A 13961-nucleotide genomic window follows, 5' to 3' on the forward strand; every position below is an offset into this window, starting at 1 on the left:
TTATTATTATTATTATTATTATTATTATTATTATTATTATTAATAAATCAAATACAGACATGTTGATTTGCTGTAGTTTATTTTGGTGCCCGCAGCAACACCCAACAGCTTCCATCTAAACTACAGGATGAATTGTGCACACAGAATATAACTGCAAATGTTTGTGCTGAATAGTACCCCAAAACCTTCCATGAAGACGTGCCTCGTACTAACTAAAAGTTAGGATAATTAAGACAATAGCAATACCTGTTGAAATGAGGGAGGATACAATCTGAATTACTGGCATAGCACACCGGCAGCTACAGTTATACAAATGTGTAACATCTGCAAATATAAATGTGAAAGATATTATCATTGTAAATAAATAAATAAATAAATAAATAAAAACTTTCGAACCCCTCCGGGGCCCTCTGAGTGCATGGGCCCATGTGCAGTTGCACCTACTGCACCTGCTATTGCTCCGCCACTGGACTCGGCAACAATGAATGTGTGGTAATTCACAGTGTAAACTACATTGGGGCATTCTGTCTTTTAGGCTGGCGATGGACAGTGTGGGATCAAACTAATTTACAACAAATGATTGTATGGAAAGAAACTTATTTTTCCTTTTCTCTGTTTTCCGAGGGGACCCCTCGATTGAAGTATGCAGCCCCATATATATAAACATAGGCGTAGGAACCGCGGGGGCCAAGGGGGTCCAGACCCCACAAATATTTTGTTTTGGGGGGCCAGATTATCTTTTGGCCCCCCCAATATTCACAGGAAACGAAATCCATTGGGCGCCACAGAAATTGACTTCACAATTATTTATTTCTGTTAACATTTGGTCCCAGGGAAATAACAGTAATTTGTTGAGGCACAACTTAAAAACAACCAATGAGAGCGGTGTCACGAGACCGGAAATCACAACAAGCCTTTTTTTTCACTTGCAAGGAAGACTTCTTGAAGATGGTAACAGTTCAATGAAGAGCTAAGGTATGTATTTTACTATTTTTCTTAACTACTAATGCGCATTGGCCTACATGTAAGCCCCTTGCTTTTACTTTTTGGGTGATATTTCAGAAGACATTATGAGCCTAATTTATTAATCAAGTTACCGTCAACCTACATGACATGTTGTTACAGATAACTGTAACAACAATATGGCACAGTAGCAAAGAGGCAAAGGCGGGGAGCAACAATCTTTGTTTAGCTTTGGCATTAAACGCATCAAGACATACTTGAGGACCACCATGACTCAACAGCATTTGAACCACTGTATGCTGTTGCATATATTTAAACAGAGAACTGACTATTTCTGCCTTACAAATATTGCCTGTATGTTTGTCAGTGTCAATACTTTTGAAATCTGCCCCCCCCCCCAATGTCAGACATCTTCCTACGCCTATAGTAATACAAGGCTGGGATAGATCCTGGATAGCTGTAGAGGACTGCTCAGCTGGCGGACTGCTTCTTGAAGTGAATGACTCGGCAGTTGCAGGGACCAATTGGGGTTGAGGCTTGCATAGTTTGTAGGTTGGGGCTCAGTGGTGGAGTGGTGCCCCCTGCTGGGGGAGGAGAATTGGCTACCATGAAAGAAAGTGGGAGCAGGAGTTTGGAGCCCCCTACTGTCTTACTAGCCAGGGCAAGTACGGGAAGGTCTTTGATGTGACTCTGTGAGCATATCGATGCTGTTTTTCATGTTTTGACCTTTCCTTTTAACTTTTGCAATCTAACTAAAATAAAGTATTTTAGTACTTACCTGTGTGGTTGTCCTTGGGTGTGGGTGGTCTGGATGCCTTTCCCCTCTTTCGATATTCGAACCTGGGTGCAAAGAAAAGAAAATATAAACTTGACATATAGGTTAGTTAGGAATTCCTTATTTTCCATAAACATAAGGTGGTGTAGTTGGTACTACTGGAGTGACAGAGTTTTCTGACCTTTTTAGTAATAGTACTGAAATGTATCCGCAAAAAAACATTGAGCATTTTCCAGTTTAAATGTGGTTTCTTGTGACATCATGTTTTTCCTTAAAAGCGTCCACGGCCCGAGCGGGAGGAGTCGGTGCGTCCACGGCCCGAGCGGGAGGAGTCGGTGCGTCCACGGCCCGAGCGGGAGGAGTCGGTGCGTCCCCGGCCCAAGCGGGAGGAGCCGGTGCATCCACGGCCCGAGGGGGAACAGCCGGAGCTGTCTCTTCCTCCACCGCCAGCAGAGGGGGAACAGCCAGAGCTGTCTCTCCCTCCACCGCCAGCAGAGGGGGAACAGCCGGAGCTGTCTCTCCCTCCACCGCCAGCAGAGGGGGAACAGCCGGAGCTGTCTCTCCCTCCACCGCCAGCAGAGGGGGAACAGCCGGAGCTGTCTCTCCCTCCACCGCCAGCAGAGGGGGAACAGCCGGAGCTGTCTCTCCCTCCACCGCCAGTAGAAGATGCTGGAGGTCCCTCCCAGCCTCTGTACCGGCTGCTGAAGGGAGCGTGGGGACAAACTGCCCGGCGGCTAAGAGGCACAGCACCGCCCAAGGATGCCTGCCTGTCCGCATCGCCTGGGGTTGCCTGCCTGTCCGCATCGCCTGGGGTTGCCTGCCTGTCCGCATTGTCTAGAGAAACTCTCAGTGTGCTTTCTCCTAGGGATGCTGGTCCGCCGTCGCCTGGGGTGGAGCTACTGTCCCGAGCGCCAGAGGGTCCAGCGCCGCCAGAGGGTCCAACGTCGCCAGAGGGGCCAGAGGGTCCAGCGTCACCGGAGGGACCAGCGTCGCCGTTCCCGCCTCCGCCACCAGAGGGAGACGAGCTGCTGTTCTCGCCTCCGCCACCAGAGAGAGACGAGCTGCTGTTCTCGCCTCCGCCATCAGAGGGAGACGAGCTGCTGTTCCCGCCTCCGCCATCAGAGGGAGACGAGCTGCTGTTCCCGCGTCCGCCACCAGAGGAGCTGGAGTGAGCTCTACCTCCTGCTGCCAACAGAGAAGAGGAACTGCAATGCTGCAATGTTGGCCACGCCCAAGGATGCCTGTCTCGCATCGCCTGGGGTTGCCTGCTGCTCTGCTTTTGTTCCTCCTAGGGTCGCCGAAGGTCCTGCTTCGCCTGGGGTCGCCGAAGGTCCTGCTTCGCCTGGGGTCGCCGAGGGTCCTGCTTCGCCTGGAGTCACTGCCAATCCTGAATGGTCCCGCCAAGAGGGCGCCGGGTTGTGGACTGAACCTCCCTCAGCATTGGGAGAAGGAGGACCTCCCACCATGGCCGCCCCCTTGGGCCACTTGCTTCCCCTCGTCCGGGACTTTGTGACTAAGGGGGGAGGTGGCCATTGGGGCCAAGTGTGCTGCGCACAAGGGGGGGGGAAATGTGATGGGGTGCTAGCTCGCCCCTATAAATATGTGTTTGTTGTTATTGTTAGTTTTACTGTTTTCATTATGTTTTTGTGATTCTTGGTTTGTTTTGGATTGGCAGGGAGGGGGTTAAATTCCTCCCTGTAAAAATGCATGTGAGAATGTGGCTGGAGCCTTAAGTGTTTAATTGTTAATTATTAGTTAATTGGGCTCCAGCCACAGACTATAAAAGACAGCTGAAACCCTTTGTTAGGGGGAGGGGTTTTTTTTGGGTGAGTTTGTTTGTTGGAGGGTTTTTTTGGGGTGAGTTTGTTTCTTGGTGTGCTGTGCTGTTTAGTTTTGTTGAGAAAGAAACTGTAGTGAAGGCTAATGCCCAGCCTACATTTCTGTATTTTGTCTAAACCTTTTGTTTGGGCCCTTGTGCCTATTTATTTGATTATTTTTGTTTAATAAAGATCATTATTTTGCCCCTTCCACTGTCTCTGAGCCTCAAACCTCTGTCATCCTGCCACAGAGACCTATACCCTTTTGTTCATTTTCTTAACACCTTGATGGGAGGAAAGAGAAAGATAGCTTCCTGGAGTTCTTTGAAGTTTCCACCATGAGAGACACCTATTGTGTCAGAGGTGTCACCTCTCTGTTACACCTCTTACAGGAGACAATAGTCATAAAACCTGTTGAGATCTCATGGAAGCAGCTTTCACAGATCTCCATTTGTCTGTCTTTCCCATGATTAACAAGAAACATTACTTCATTCTATACTAAATCTAACATCTTTCTAAAGTCTAATGAATTTACTTATTTCTAAATAAATGTATTCCTACAGCGCCCAGTGAGCTTAGAGCGGACACCTGCAGGGCTGTCCTTTGTCCTCCAGAGGTCAGCAGATTGCTCTCAAGTTCCTTGGTGAAAAAGGAAGCTGGCTTGGTCATGAGCTTGTAGGACGCCCACTGAATCTTCGGGTCTCCTGAGCCATGCAGGGAATTGCTGCGGTGAAGAGGAAAGCGATTGGGCATTCCAAATTTGGGAGAAAATCGCAGGAAAAAATTATAATTGGACACACTAAAAATAAAAAAGTCATGAAATAAGATGTTTTAATTAACTCAGCAACTAAGCTTTGTGAATAGTGTTTCAATCTGTACACCTCTGTGTTTCTCCTAGATTGCCTATGAAGCATTCATTCAGCATTTTAAGTCTGGATATATTCCTCTTAACTGATTGACTATCTGGATTATTTCAGTTGTACCGTGTCAGATTATTAGAAGGTACTGCAGACTGAATTTTACAATGTGGTAAATATTAGTCAATGTGGGAGAGAAACCTCTAACCAGCTGTAAATGTTCAACATCTGCTTGGTACCATGTGGGTCTCAACTGTTGAAAGCACCAGTTAGAGCTCTCTGTAAACTTAAAGCCAGATGAGCAAAGTCTTACCTCTTTTATTTCACAATCACAGTAATCACTCCAGCATGTTCTCATGATGGCAACACTCTTAAGCATTGTTTAAAAGGCTGCCTGCTTTAGTTTGAAGCTGTATTCTTCTGTTCATGTGCAAAATTATCTTTCCAAAAAATATTATTCAGTCCTAAGACGGAAAGATAATTACATCTGATTATCGGTGGAAGTCAATAAAAACTTGCAACATTAAACACTTCTTTATGATACCTTATTATCTGTTTTCACAAGCAACAATATTTAAATGAGCGCTATTGTTTAAAAATAAATACACATTTACATATAGAACCTCCCCTGATGTCAATTTTCCTTAAAACTATTATGTTATTAACATAATATGCAACTGTAATAAATAAAAAAAGGAACTGACTGAGTAACTGTAAATATGTTTTGAGTACCAATGTTGTAAAGTACAGCTCTCTATTTTTATTTTTTAATATTTTAACCAATAACCATCTAAGCAGTGGATGTTACAAAGCTACCGGTCCTTGGATGCAAGATCCAAGCCTGGGAGATCTCTGCCAGGACCTGCAAGCATGTGACCAGGCGAGATCACTGTAGCACAAAGAGGCAAACAAGCCCCTTGTGGTTTTCCTCTTCAAACCCATGGGGTGCAAAGGCCAATGCAGTGCTTTCTGTGGGTCCCCAGCCAAGATCAACATCTTGAGCAGAGCAGGATTCAATCCACAATCTCATTATTTTTTATGTGAGGGCTGTCAAGCAATGAAGAGTCAGCAGGACAGCTGTTGCTGCACCAAGATATAATGGTACGTCATGTTAGTTTTGGACAGAAGTTGTAAATGACATTATAGTGACATTAGGTTGATTCCCAATAGACTACATACACAGCTTGTGTTTTAGTTTTTTTTGTAACTGATACAGTGCAGTAAAAATTACTTTGTTAATGAACCAAATTAACATTCTAAGAAATTACATCAGAAAACTCGGTGAAACAAGAAAAATTCAGACTCACTCAACGACTGTTAGCTTTTCACCAGAAACAGTTGGTATACACGTTGGGTATACATTTTATTATTATCTCTTTAGGGTCAGTCTAATGTTAAAATTCCCGCCGGTGACCTGGCCCTTTAAATCTTTTTACTGAGACACTGTAAGAGACAGCCCTGCTGACTATGCACTGTTCGAAAGAGGAGACTCGGATCTTCAAAACCAGGTCCTATTTGTGCATTTCCTGCACTGGACCATGTCAGGAGAGAGCCGTGAATGCAAGTGTTTTTTCACGGCTACGCTGTAAGACAGACCTACCATGATGCAGTAAACAAACATTTTCAGACAAAATCTTTACAAAAGAGAAATGGCGACATTGAAGGCACAAGGACCTATTTTCCTATAAATGTATATTTGTTTTGTGTGTTTGTGGATCAGGTGAACGAGACAAGTCAGCTGTTAGGGTTAGGTTGCCACCTTGCAGGTGGCACTTACATGTTGCACTACACGTTCAGGTCCCTGGCATGAATAATTTGAATGCATTTACTTTTTTTTTCTTTTTCTTTTGCACGTTTTTCAATTGTTCCGTTTTTGTTTGGTCGCTTTTGTATATGGCCATAATTCCTTTATTTATTATTATTTTTTCCCATGTTCCCAACATGCTGAAGTTTCATTATACACTCAGATTTGAGCTGACCATAAAAGAAATGTTATAAACAATAAATAATGTGTTTTTCGAAAAAGCTTCTCTCTTTTTCTGTGATTTTTATTATCTGTACTAAACAGGGTGAGTCCGACTATTTCACTTTTTTTATGGAAGCCAAATGTGTGCACATTCATTTCATGTACCTGTAATCTTTATAGTTAAAGATAGGCATAAATCTTGGCATGAAAGATAAGCATAAAGATAGGCATAAATCATTATTATTATATTAGTATGCAGTGCACGCCATATAAATACAAAACTTTTGTTTTGATGAAAAAAATATATATATATACAGTATATATATATATATATATATATATATATATATATATATATATATATATATATATATATATATATATATACTGTATACAAGATTGCAAGTATTGCTTTGCCTGTTTAGTTGAAAACCACTGGGGGACTACTGACTGTTGTGATTAATCCCAGATGGCTTGATATTGGCTAATCAGGCCCGGATATTCTGCAATACTGTATAAAGGTTAAATTGTGAAGGTTATGTAGCAGCGTATGTCAATATCAAATAAGGAGCAAATGTGGTCTTCACTAATACATTTAAAATTCAACCATATTGTTTAGTCATTGGGCCTTGAGGCTAAACTTACTTTAGTTACACAACAACCAAAAGAATCAGATAAGACAGTATTGTCTGATCTTTTTTTTGTAAACCCACATATTGAAAAAGTTTACAGCAAATGTTTTACAGGGATATGATAGTTTATATGCCAGTTTATGACCTCTTTGAAATAGACTTCACTGAACTGGCACAAAGTCACTGAACCATGAGTGCGTTGTCACCTATTACTGGTATAAGTGACAGCGCTCTGCCTGTTGCAACAGCATATATTTCTCTTTATGATCCTGGTGGGTGCTGTCCACCACTTTGTAGTTGCTTCAAGATTTGTAATAACTCCATGTTCATCTTTCTTTCCTTATTATTACGTTTCTGCAATGTAGCAACGTTACTTGCTATACGATACAAGTCCTCCTTTGATCATTTTAAACAAGTTGATGCCATCAAAATAATTAAATATGTCCACCTGTTGATGAAAGGAAAAGAGACACAAAAAGGAAAGAGTCCACATGATGATTGTCATAGTAAAGGGGCCTCATCTTGAAATGACCAGTCCTGGCAGAACTGAAAATGATTCGTCACCCTTGCTCTTGATTAGGAGGTGGAGGGGGAATTGTCAGGGAACTGGTCAGATGGTTGAAGAAATAATTGACCCTGTGGGATATCAGCATTACTGTTGTTATAAATTGGATTAATTGCATGTTTGTTTTCTTTATATCATTTTGCACGATTTCTGAGTTATTTGTTTTGATTATTCACTTTGTACAGTATATGTTGGAACGAGCACTGCCTGTTTATGCAATTTCATTGAGAGGTGTGCCCTGGAGTTCAAGTCCTGACAGCCCCGGTTTTCCTGAAGCGGCATTGGCTGCCTGATTCAGTAGAAATGCTTCCAATTCGTTGTTTAAATTAGTCAATATTCCTATCCCTGTGACAAATCGTTTTAACATTTAGAACTCAATTTCTGATATAAACAATTCTATTACTGATATCGGTAATGTTTTGTTGATAATCAGTAATAACATTTTTGATACAGTATCAACAATTTAATTTTTTATATCAAAAATAGTATATATATATTTTGATATCAGGAATTCCATTTTTGATATCAAAAACTGAATTCTTGAATAGAATTTGATATAAAAAAAAGGATCGGAATTGCTGAAACTACCCTTATGTAGGAAACCATGTATATATTATATATCTACGTGTATAATACATATGTACAATTAAAAAATGTTCAGCAAATAATGGATGGATAGTGCAAAACATTCTCTTATGAAATGTTGGCATTTTCTTTTGGTGTCTGTGTAACAGTACATCTGGATTATTGTTTTGTTTCCTTCACTTTCTTTTTTTTTGGTGGCCGAATGAGGCAGACTGCACTTACAGTTCTTCAACACAACTTCAAAACTTCTTGTTAACCCAGGTTAAGAAAGCTGCACGGTATCAGTAATCGCTTGAGGCCAAATTGGAATGCAATCTGTTTTAGAGAACAAAGAACCGTTCTTTTTACTTTGCTCTTTGCTGGTTATTATGCTGGTGTGTGTTGCAACTGTCGTCTTGCTCAGTCTTGTCGAAGCTGTGTTTTACATAAAACTGTTTATTCGGGGGGGGGGGGGGGGGGGGGGGGGGTGGTCACAGCTATATATATCATTACTTTTTCCTGTAATCAGGAGTACTGTAGGTGTCACTCTCCTTCACTAGGGGTGACACCTCTCCGCCTATTACGTTGTAAAAGCATTTTTGACATATAACAAAGAATAAAGGTTCTTTGCTACACATTTATAATTCATTTTCCAACATTTCCTTTTATTGTGTTTTTCACATCCTGTGTAGCTGAAATACAGCATTTGGATATCCATGAGTGTAATTCATTTCACTGTGGTGCTGGTGCTTATTCATGTTGCTTCAACCACAGTCCTTTTAAGAGCTTTCTCATCATTTCTCAAGGAAACATTTGCAATTGCAGACTAAACCCTTCTAAACAGTTCAAATGCCAGCGCTTCAAATCATCTCCCAGATGCTTCCTGGGACATTGTAATCTTACTGCCACCTGAATGGAACTAAACGTCTGGCCCGCATCAAAGTATCATTGTGGTCGGAAGACATATTTTCAGGGTTTTTTGTTTCTTTTCATTTTAATGCTTTTCTGCTCCACGCCTTCGGGGACTTGACACAGCTTCAGAGGAGTAATGTCAGCAACCTCAAAAAGCCTTTTGTTAGTGAGCTTGCAGACAGCATAGTGAGTAAATATGTGTGTATGCATCCCAGATCATAGCGTACACATAACTAAACAATTAAAACACAACATTTCTTATTAAAGCAGAATGCACTGCATCCTGGTTTGAAGTGATTGGCTAAAATATGTACAGACAATATTCTACAGTTGACTTCAGTATCATCTGTAGTTTGATTGAATCTTTTTTTTATTTTTTTAGATCGTATTAATTTGTTCTCTTTTTTCAAAACACTATTTAATTTAAAGTAATTAATAAAACCACTCTTCAATAAACAGTCCTTAACAAATATTCCTTAAAACAGCAGCCAGCAGCACACAAACTATAGAATCATACAAGTCAGGTATTTCTATTGCAGAGTCTGCTAAGCTATGTTTAAAACACTTTTGGGAAATATGAGCTGACCTCTAGAAGGAATAGAGAACAGCCCAGAAGCTGAATATATTTGTTAAATTGATTAATTGGCTCGTTGTCGTAGCTGTATAAAAGCACCTGAATATGTTTGTTTGGTAATGTAGGTTTGTAAGTTTGTATGAGACAAAGGACACCATGAAATGTCTCCAAATGTTTCAAAGTCTCAATTGGTTGATTGCAACAAACTTACGAATTTATACTGCATGTATAAAAGTTTTTTGTTCATAAATCCCTCTTTTTGTGTCACTTGCATGTTTTATTTAGGTTATGGAGATATATAAATTAGGTTTATGGTTTCATATTGTCTTTGCCATTGTGTAATGCTCATTCAACAAATATTATACTTTAATGTCCCTCAGCTCTTGATTTAATATGCATGGTTTGTAGTAATTTGAATACTAGTTTCATTTACTTACGTTGGATGTAACTTTCATCTGTTCATAACTTCATATGTAGCCTAATAATTTACACTTGCTCCATGGTGGTGTAACTCCAGGGATGTTTCGTGGTTTATTACATTTAACTATGTTGCTTCCAACACTATATGTCCTATAGGACATCCCTTTAAATCTGATTAGATTTTATAGGAATAATTTTAAAGTTCCTATATGATCCTAAAATAGGAGGATATTTAACGGATTAACAGGTGGAAACATTCAGCGGATTTTATCGTTTCACAGAAAATTAAAACCCTGTACAAAAACTTGGGTCTTATTTAGTCCTCCCTTAATAATATTAATATACTGAGAAACCATTGTTTTTTTTTAATTAAATCAGTGTGTGAGTTATCTGGTATTGCCTGTGACTTAATGTCTGGTCTTTTGTCATTGACCACTAAACCAAACCTTTAAAGACATTGACAAAATATTAAATAAAACATCAGCCAACCGCAATTGTTTGCAGCTGTAATAATGAAACGGTTGCCAATAAAAATCATTGTAAAATGCTTTAATTGTATGTGGGTTCCTTTGAGGTTATTAAATAATTTGACACACAAAAAAGCTAATGCCATGTTGTCATTAGTCAACTGTTGACTTTTTCTTTATTGTTGCAGTTTGGCCTATTGCACTGTGGTCATTTATTGTTTGCTTAATGTATCTGAGGAAGCCTACATTTAGTTTGTCATTATCTCTCTTACTTAGTCATTCATCCAGTACTCCTAGTTGTAGCTTTTCTGGAAAATTCAGCCAAATAATAATTTCATAGGAACAGAAGAAAATGAATAAGAACTTCACTTTAAAGCTTCTCCAAGCCATCTTAACATATCTTTTTTTTTTTTTATTGGACATTACGTGTTAAATGCTAATTGGATTTCTAAAAGGTCAGGGCCAAACTGAAGTTGTGTAAAAAACGTTCTATTGATTTCACAGATACACATTTTTATTTATTTCCAGTTTGGTCCTGAACAACCCTGAAATATGATATCTGTAGTGTTTTTGGTGTTGAAGCAAATACAGTATGAAATGTGCTGTGGGCTGTCTAAGAAAAGTGAATACAGGTGTCTGGTTAGTCTGCATCAGGCCCGGCAAGAGTGCGGCAAGTTGTTTTGTGGGGTCACATTATGGAAAAGGTCACATAACTTGCATTCACCACTATTACATGTTACACTTCACTATGACCACAAATAAATAAATACCATTACCCCACGATACAATAAAACACCCACACAGCACTAATTACTCTGTGCCGCACTATACCGAAGGCTACGTTTGTTTCTGGAATCGTTTTTCTTAACGTATTACCAACCCTTATTTCTGAGCTATAACTTGAAATGAATACAATGAATACAGTGCGCAGGCCCAAAGGGAGTGCAATAAACAAATATCGACACACACCAAACGACTGTAAAGTAACGAATGTACACATAATCCTTACTTTCAGCTGACTGGGCAATCTTGCATATATTAATGTATAAGCTCTCGTAAATAAGTCTGATTCCCTTAGATACAGTGTTTTTTTTCTATTAGTTACCAAATCAGGTGCAAATTACCAGTTGCATTTACTTGCATAAATAAATAAATAAATAAATAAATAAACAAACAAACGACGTGTAGTGGAAATTACACTAAACAATTTGCGCTGCAATATGACGGCGCCCTCGAAATGAGCCAATTTAGAAGCCGTCACATACTGTGAGAAAAGGGGACCCTACAAAGGCGGTTGATAATGGAGGTTATTACTTGTACTAATTTGTGAAAAAAAAACATATAACATATTACAGTTAGATTTTTGTGTTTAACTTTACTTTTAGGAATGGTTTATCATAACTTTTTTTATGTGGTTATATTACTCTCAAAATTATTAACAGTTGGTGTTGTGCTGCTGATGCTGTCTTCCGGAATACTTTTGGAAATGAGATAAGCGTTATGCTCAAAGTTTCTCTTCCTGGTAAAGGTGAAAAACAAAAACCAAACAACTCCCGCTCATCAACTAGAATCCTAATGGGTTGGTAATTTACAGGTAATTGGAAACTTTGAGGCTTTCTGTTTGCATGTCGTAGGGTATTCACGCTGATGTCTGACATACATTCATTATATTATAATACAAATACCCTATTAGTACAGTTTAACATTTTAAATGGATAACTATCGCTTAATGAAATTGTATGAATTTCAGATAAAATTTCTTATTATGTTACGAGTGCTTTCCAAAGCATTTTTGGATTTACACAAACTAAAGGCAGACAGTCTTGTTTTACTGCTAGTTTTACCAGCACAGCAAACTCCCTGCAATTTTTAACCTAACTTTACGAGAGCCTTTACAAATCCATATTTGTATTTGTGATTTAGCAGTATATTTTATACTAAGCTGTGCACTGACGTGTGTATCCTCTATATACTTTTAATGCATTGCTTCATTTAAGAATAACATTCTTTCTGAATGGATGGGAAAATATACATTTCTCTGTCTCAAACATGACCTTGCTAAATTCATAGGTTCTAATGAATTGTATGTTCAGGATAAAATTCAGTAAAAAAGTTTTGTAACAATTTCCTATTTTACAGTGAATAAATCATATTATTTTTTGTAGCAACACTATATAACCTGTGACTACTAATCATACATATACAGTTGCTAAGGGTTTGTTTTGAAGCCAGTAGTATGTACCACAAGACAGACAACAGGTACATTTTGTATAGTTATACATTATCACTGTGATCAAACTGCCTGTTTGTTTATTAATTAATATCTGAAATACTATTATTGATAATACATTTTACATTTGATGGCTTTATAGCAGGGTGTAGTGCTAATTTTGAGCCCTGCATGAAGCAGTAGGCAATGTAAGCATAAAACAGTATTGTGACAGTGTATCCTGTTCATTTCAGTGGAAATCATGGAGGTGCTGGTTGTCTTTCCTAAGATTCAAATGAGTGTGCAGGGCATGATGGATATGTCTGCAGTATGTGGGAGGTTTTGATCAACCTATTCAATAATATGATGGTTGAGACAGCAGGGGCAACAGCAAACAGAGATACAGCACCCCTGGTTCTGTTGTCCAGAAACCTCAGAAGTACAATGGCAAAGCCGCAAAAAGGTGTTGACTTGTTTTCCATTGGTCCCAGATGGTGTGACACAGGTACACTACCTATCTGTGTTCCCAAAAATAGGGTCCCCTTTGCTACTTTACCACATCCTACACATCAAATTGTCCTTGAAGGGGAGCCAACAGATGGTGGTTGATGCCAGTAGGTGGTGACAGCATGATTTATATTCCTTGTTTAATAATTTCCTTGTTTACAAGGTCATTGTATTCTGTACAAACCTTGTTTATAATGCCATACACAATCGAATTATAAAATAGTAGCTGCACTGAGGGCTTTGTCGTCATGTTTACGGACCACATCTTGATCAGGGCAGACATCTGTACCAGTAGTAAATTAGCTGCTTTGGCACTATTTTTTTGGTTTTGCTTCCCTGTGGTCTGGATGCGGCAAAACCGAATCTGTTTCCTCTTTGAAATATAAATGCTGGATGCTTACAAACCCACGGCAATCCTGGAAGCATGCCCGGAGTCTTACAAAGCATCTGGAGTTGAACTTGTATTCCCAGGAAAGACATGCAACAGAGATTTGCTCATTAAAAAACAAAAGCAATTATTGCAGTGTGACGTTCATGCACTTCTTTAATTCTCTAATTAAATTAAGATTGAATAGATTCCTATAATGCATTGTTTGTGTACTGGCTTACAGATTTTCACATACCAGGCAACAGTTAATCAAGAATAATCACACTGACTCGGTTATTCAAAGTTTAAGGAATCAAATTATATATATATATATATATATATATATATATATATACTCTTTTGGTT

At 39.2% G+C, this 13961-nt stretch overlaps 1 long non-coding RNA gene across 1 annotated transcript in view; it reads right to left on the bottom strand.

The window, feature by feature from the left end:
• The window catches only part of LOC131736866 (uncharacterized), a 97702-nt gene that overhangs the window by 15287 nt on the left and 68454 nt on the right, over positions 1-13961 (bottom strand). Inside the window, exon 3 of the long non-coding RNA XR_009328460.1 lies at positions 1742-1803. This is a non-coding gene — a long non-coding RNA (uncharacterized LOC131736866). The remainder of the gene's footprint in view (positions 1-1741; positions 1804-13961) is intronic.

Source organism: Acipenser ruthenus, chromosome 4, assembly GCF_902713425.1.
Source record: "Acipenser ruthenus chromosome 4, fAciRut3.2 maternal haplotype, whole genome shotgun sequence".
Taxonomy (NCBI): Eukaryota; Metazoa; Chordata; class Actinopteri; order Acipenseriformes; family Acipenseridae; genus Acipenser; species Acipenser ruthenus.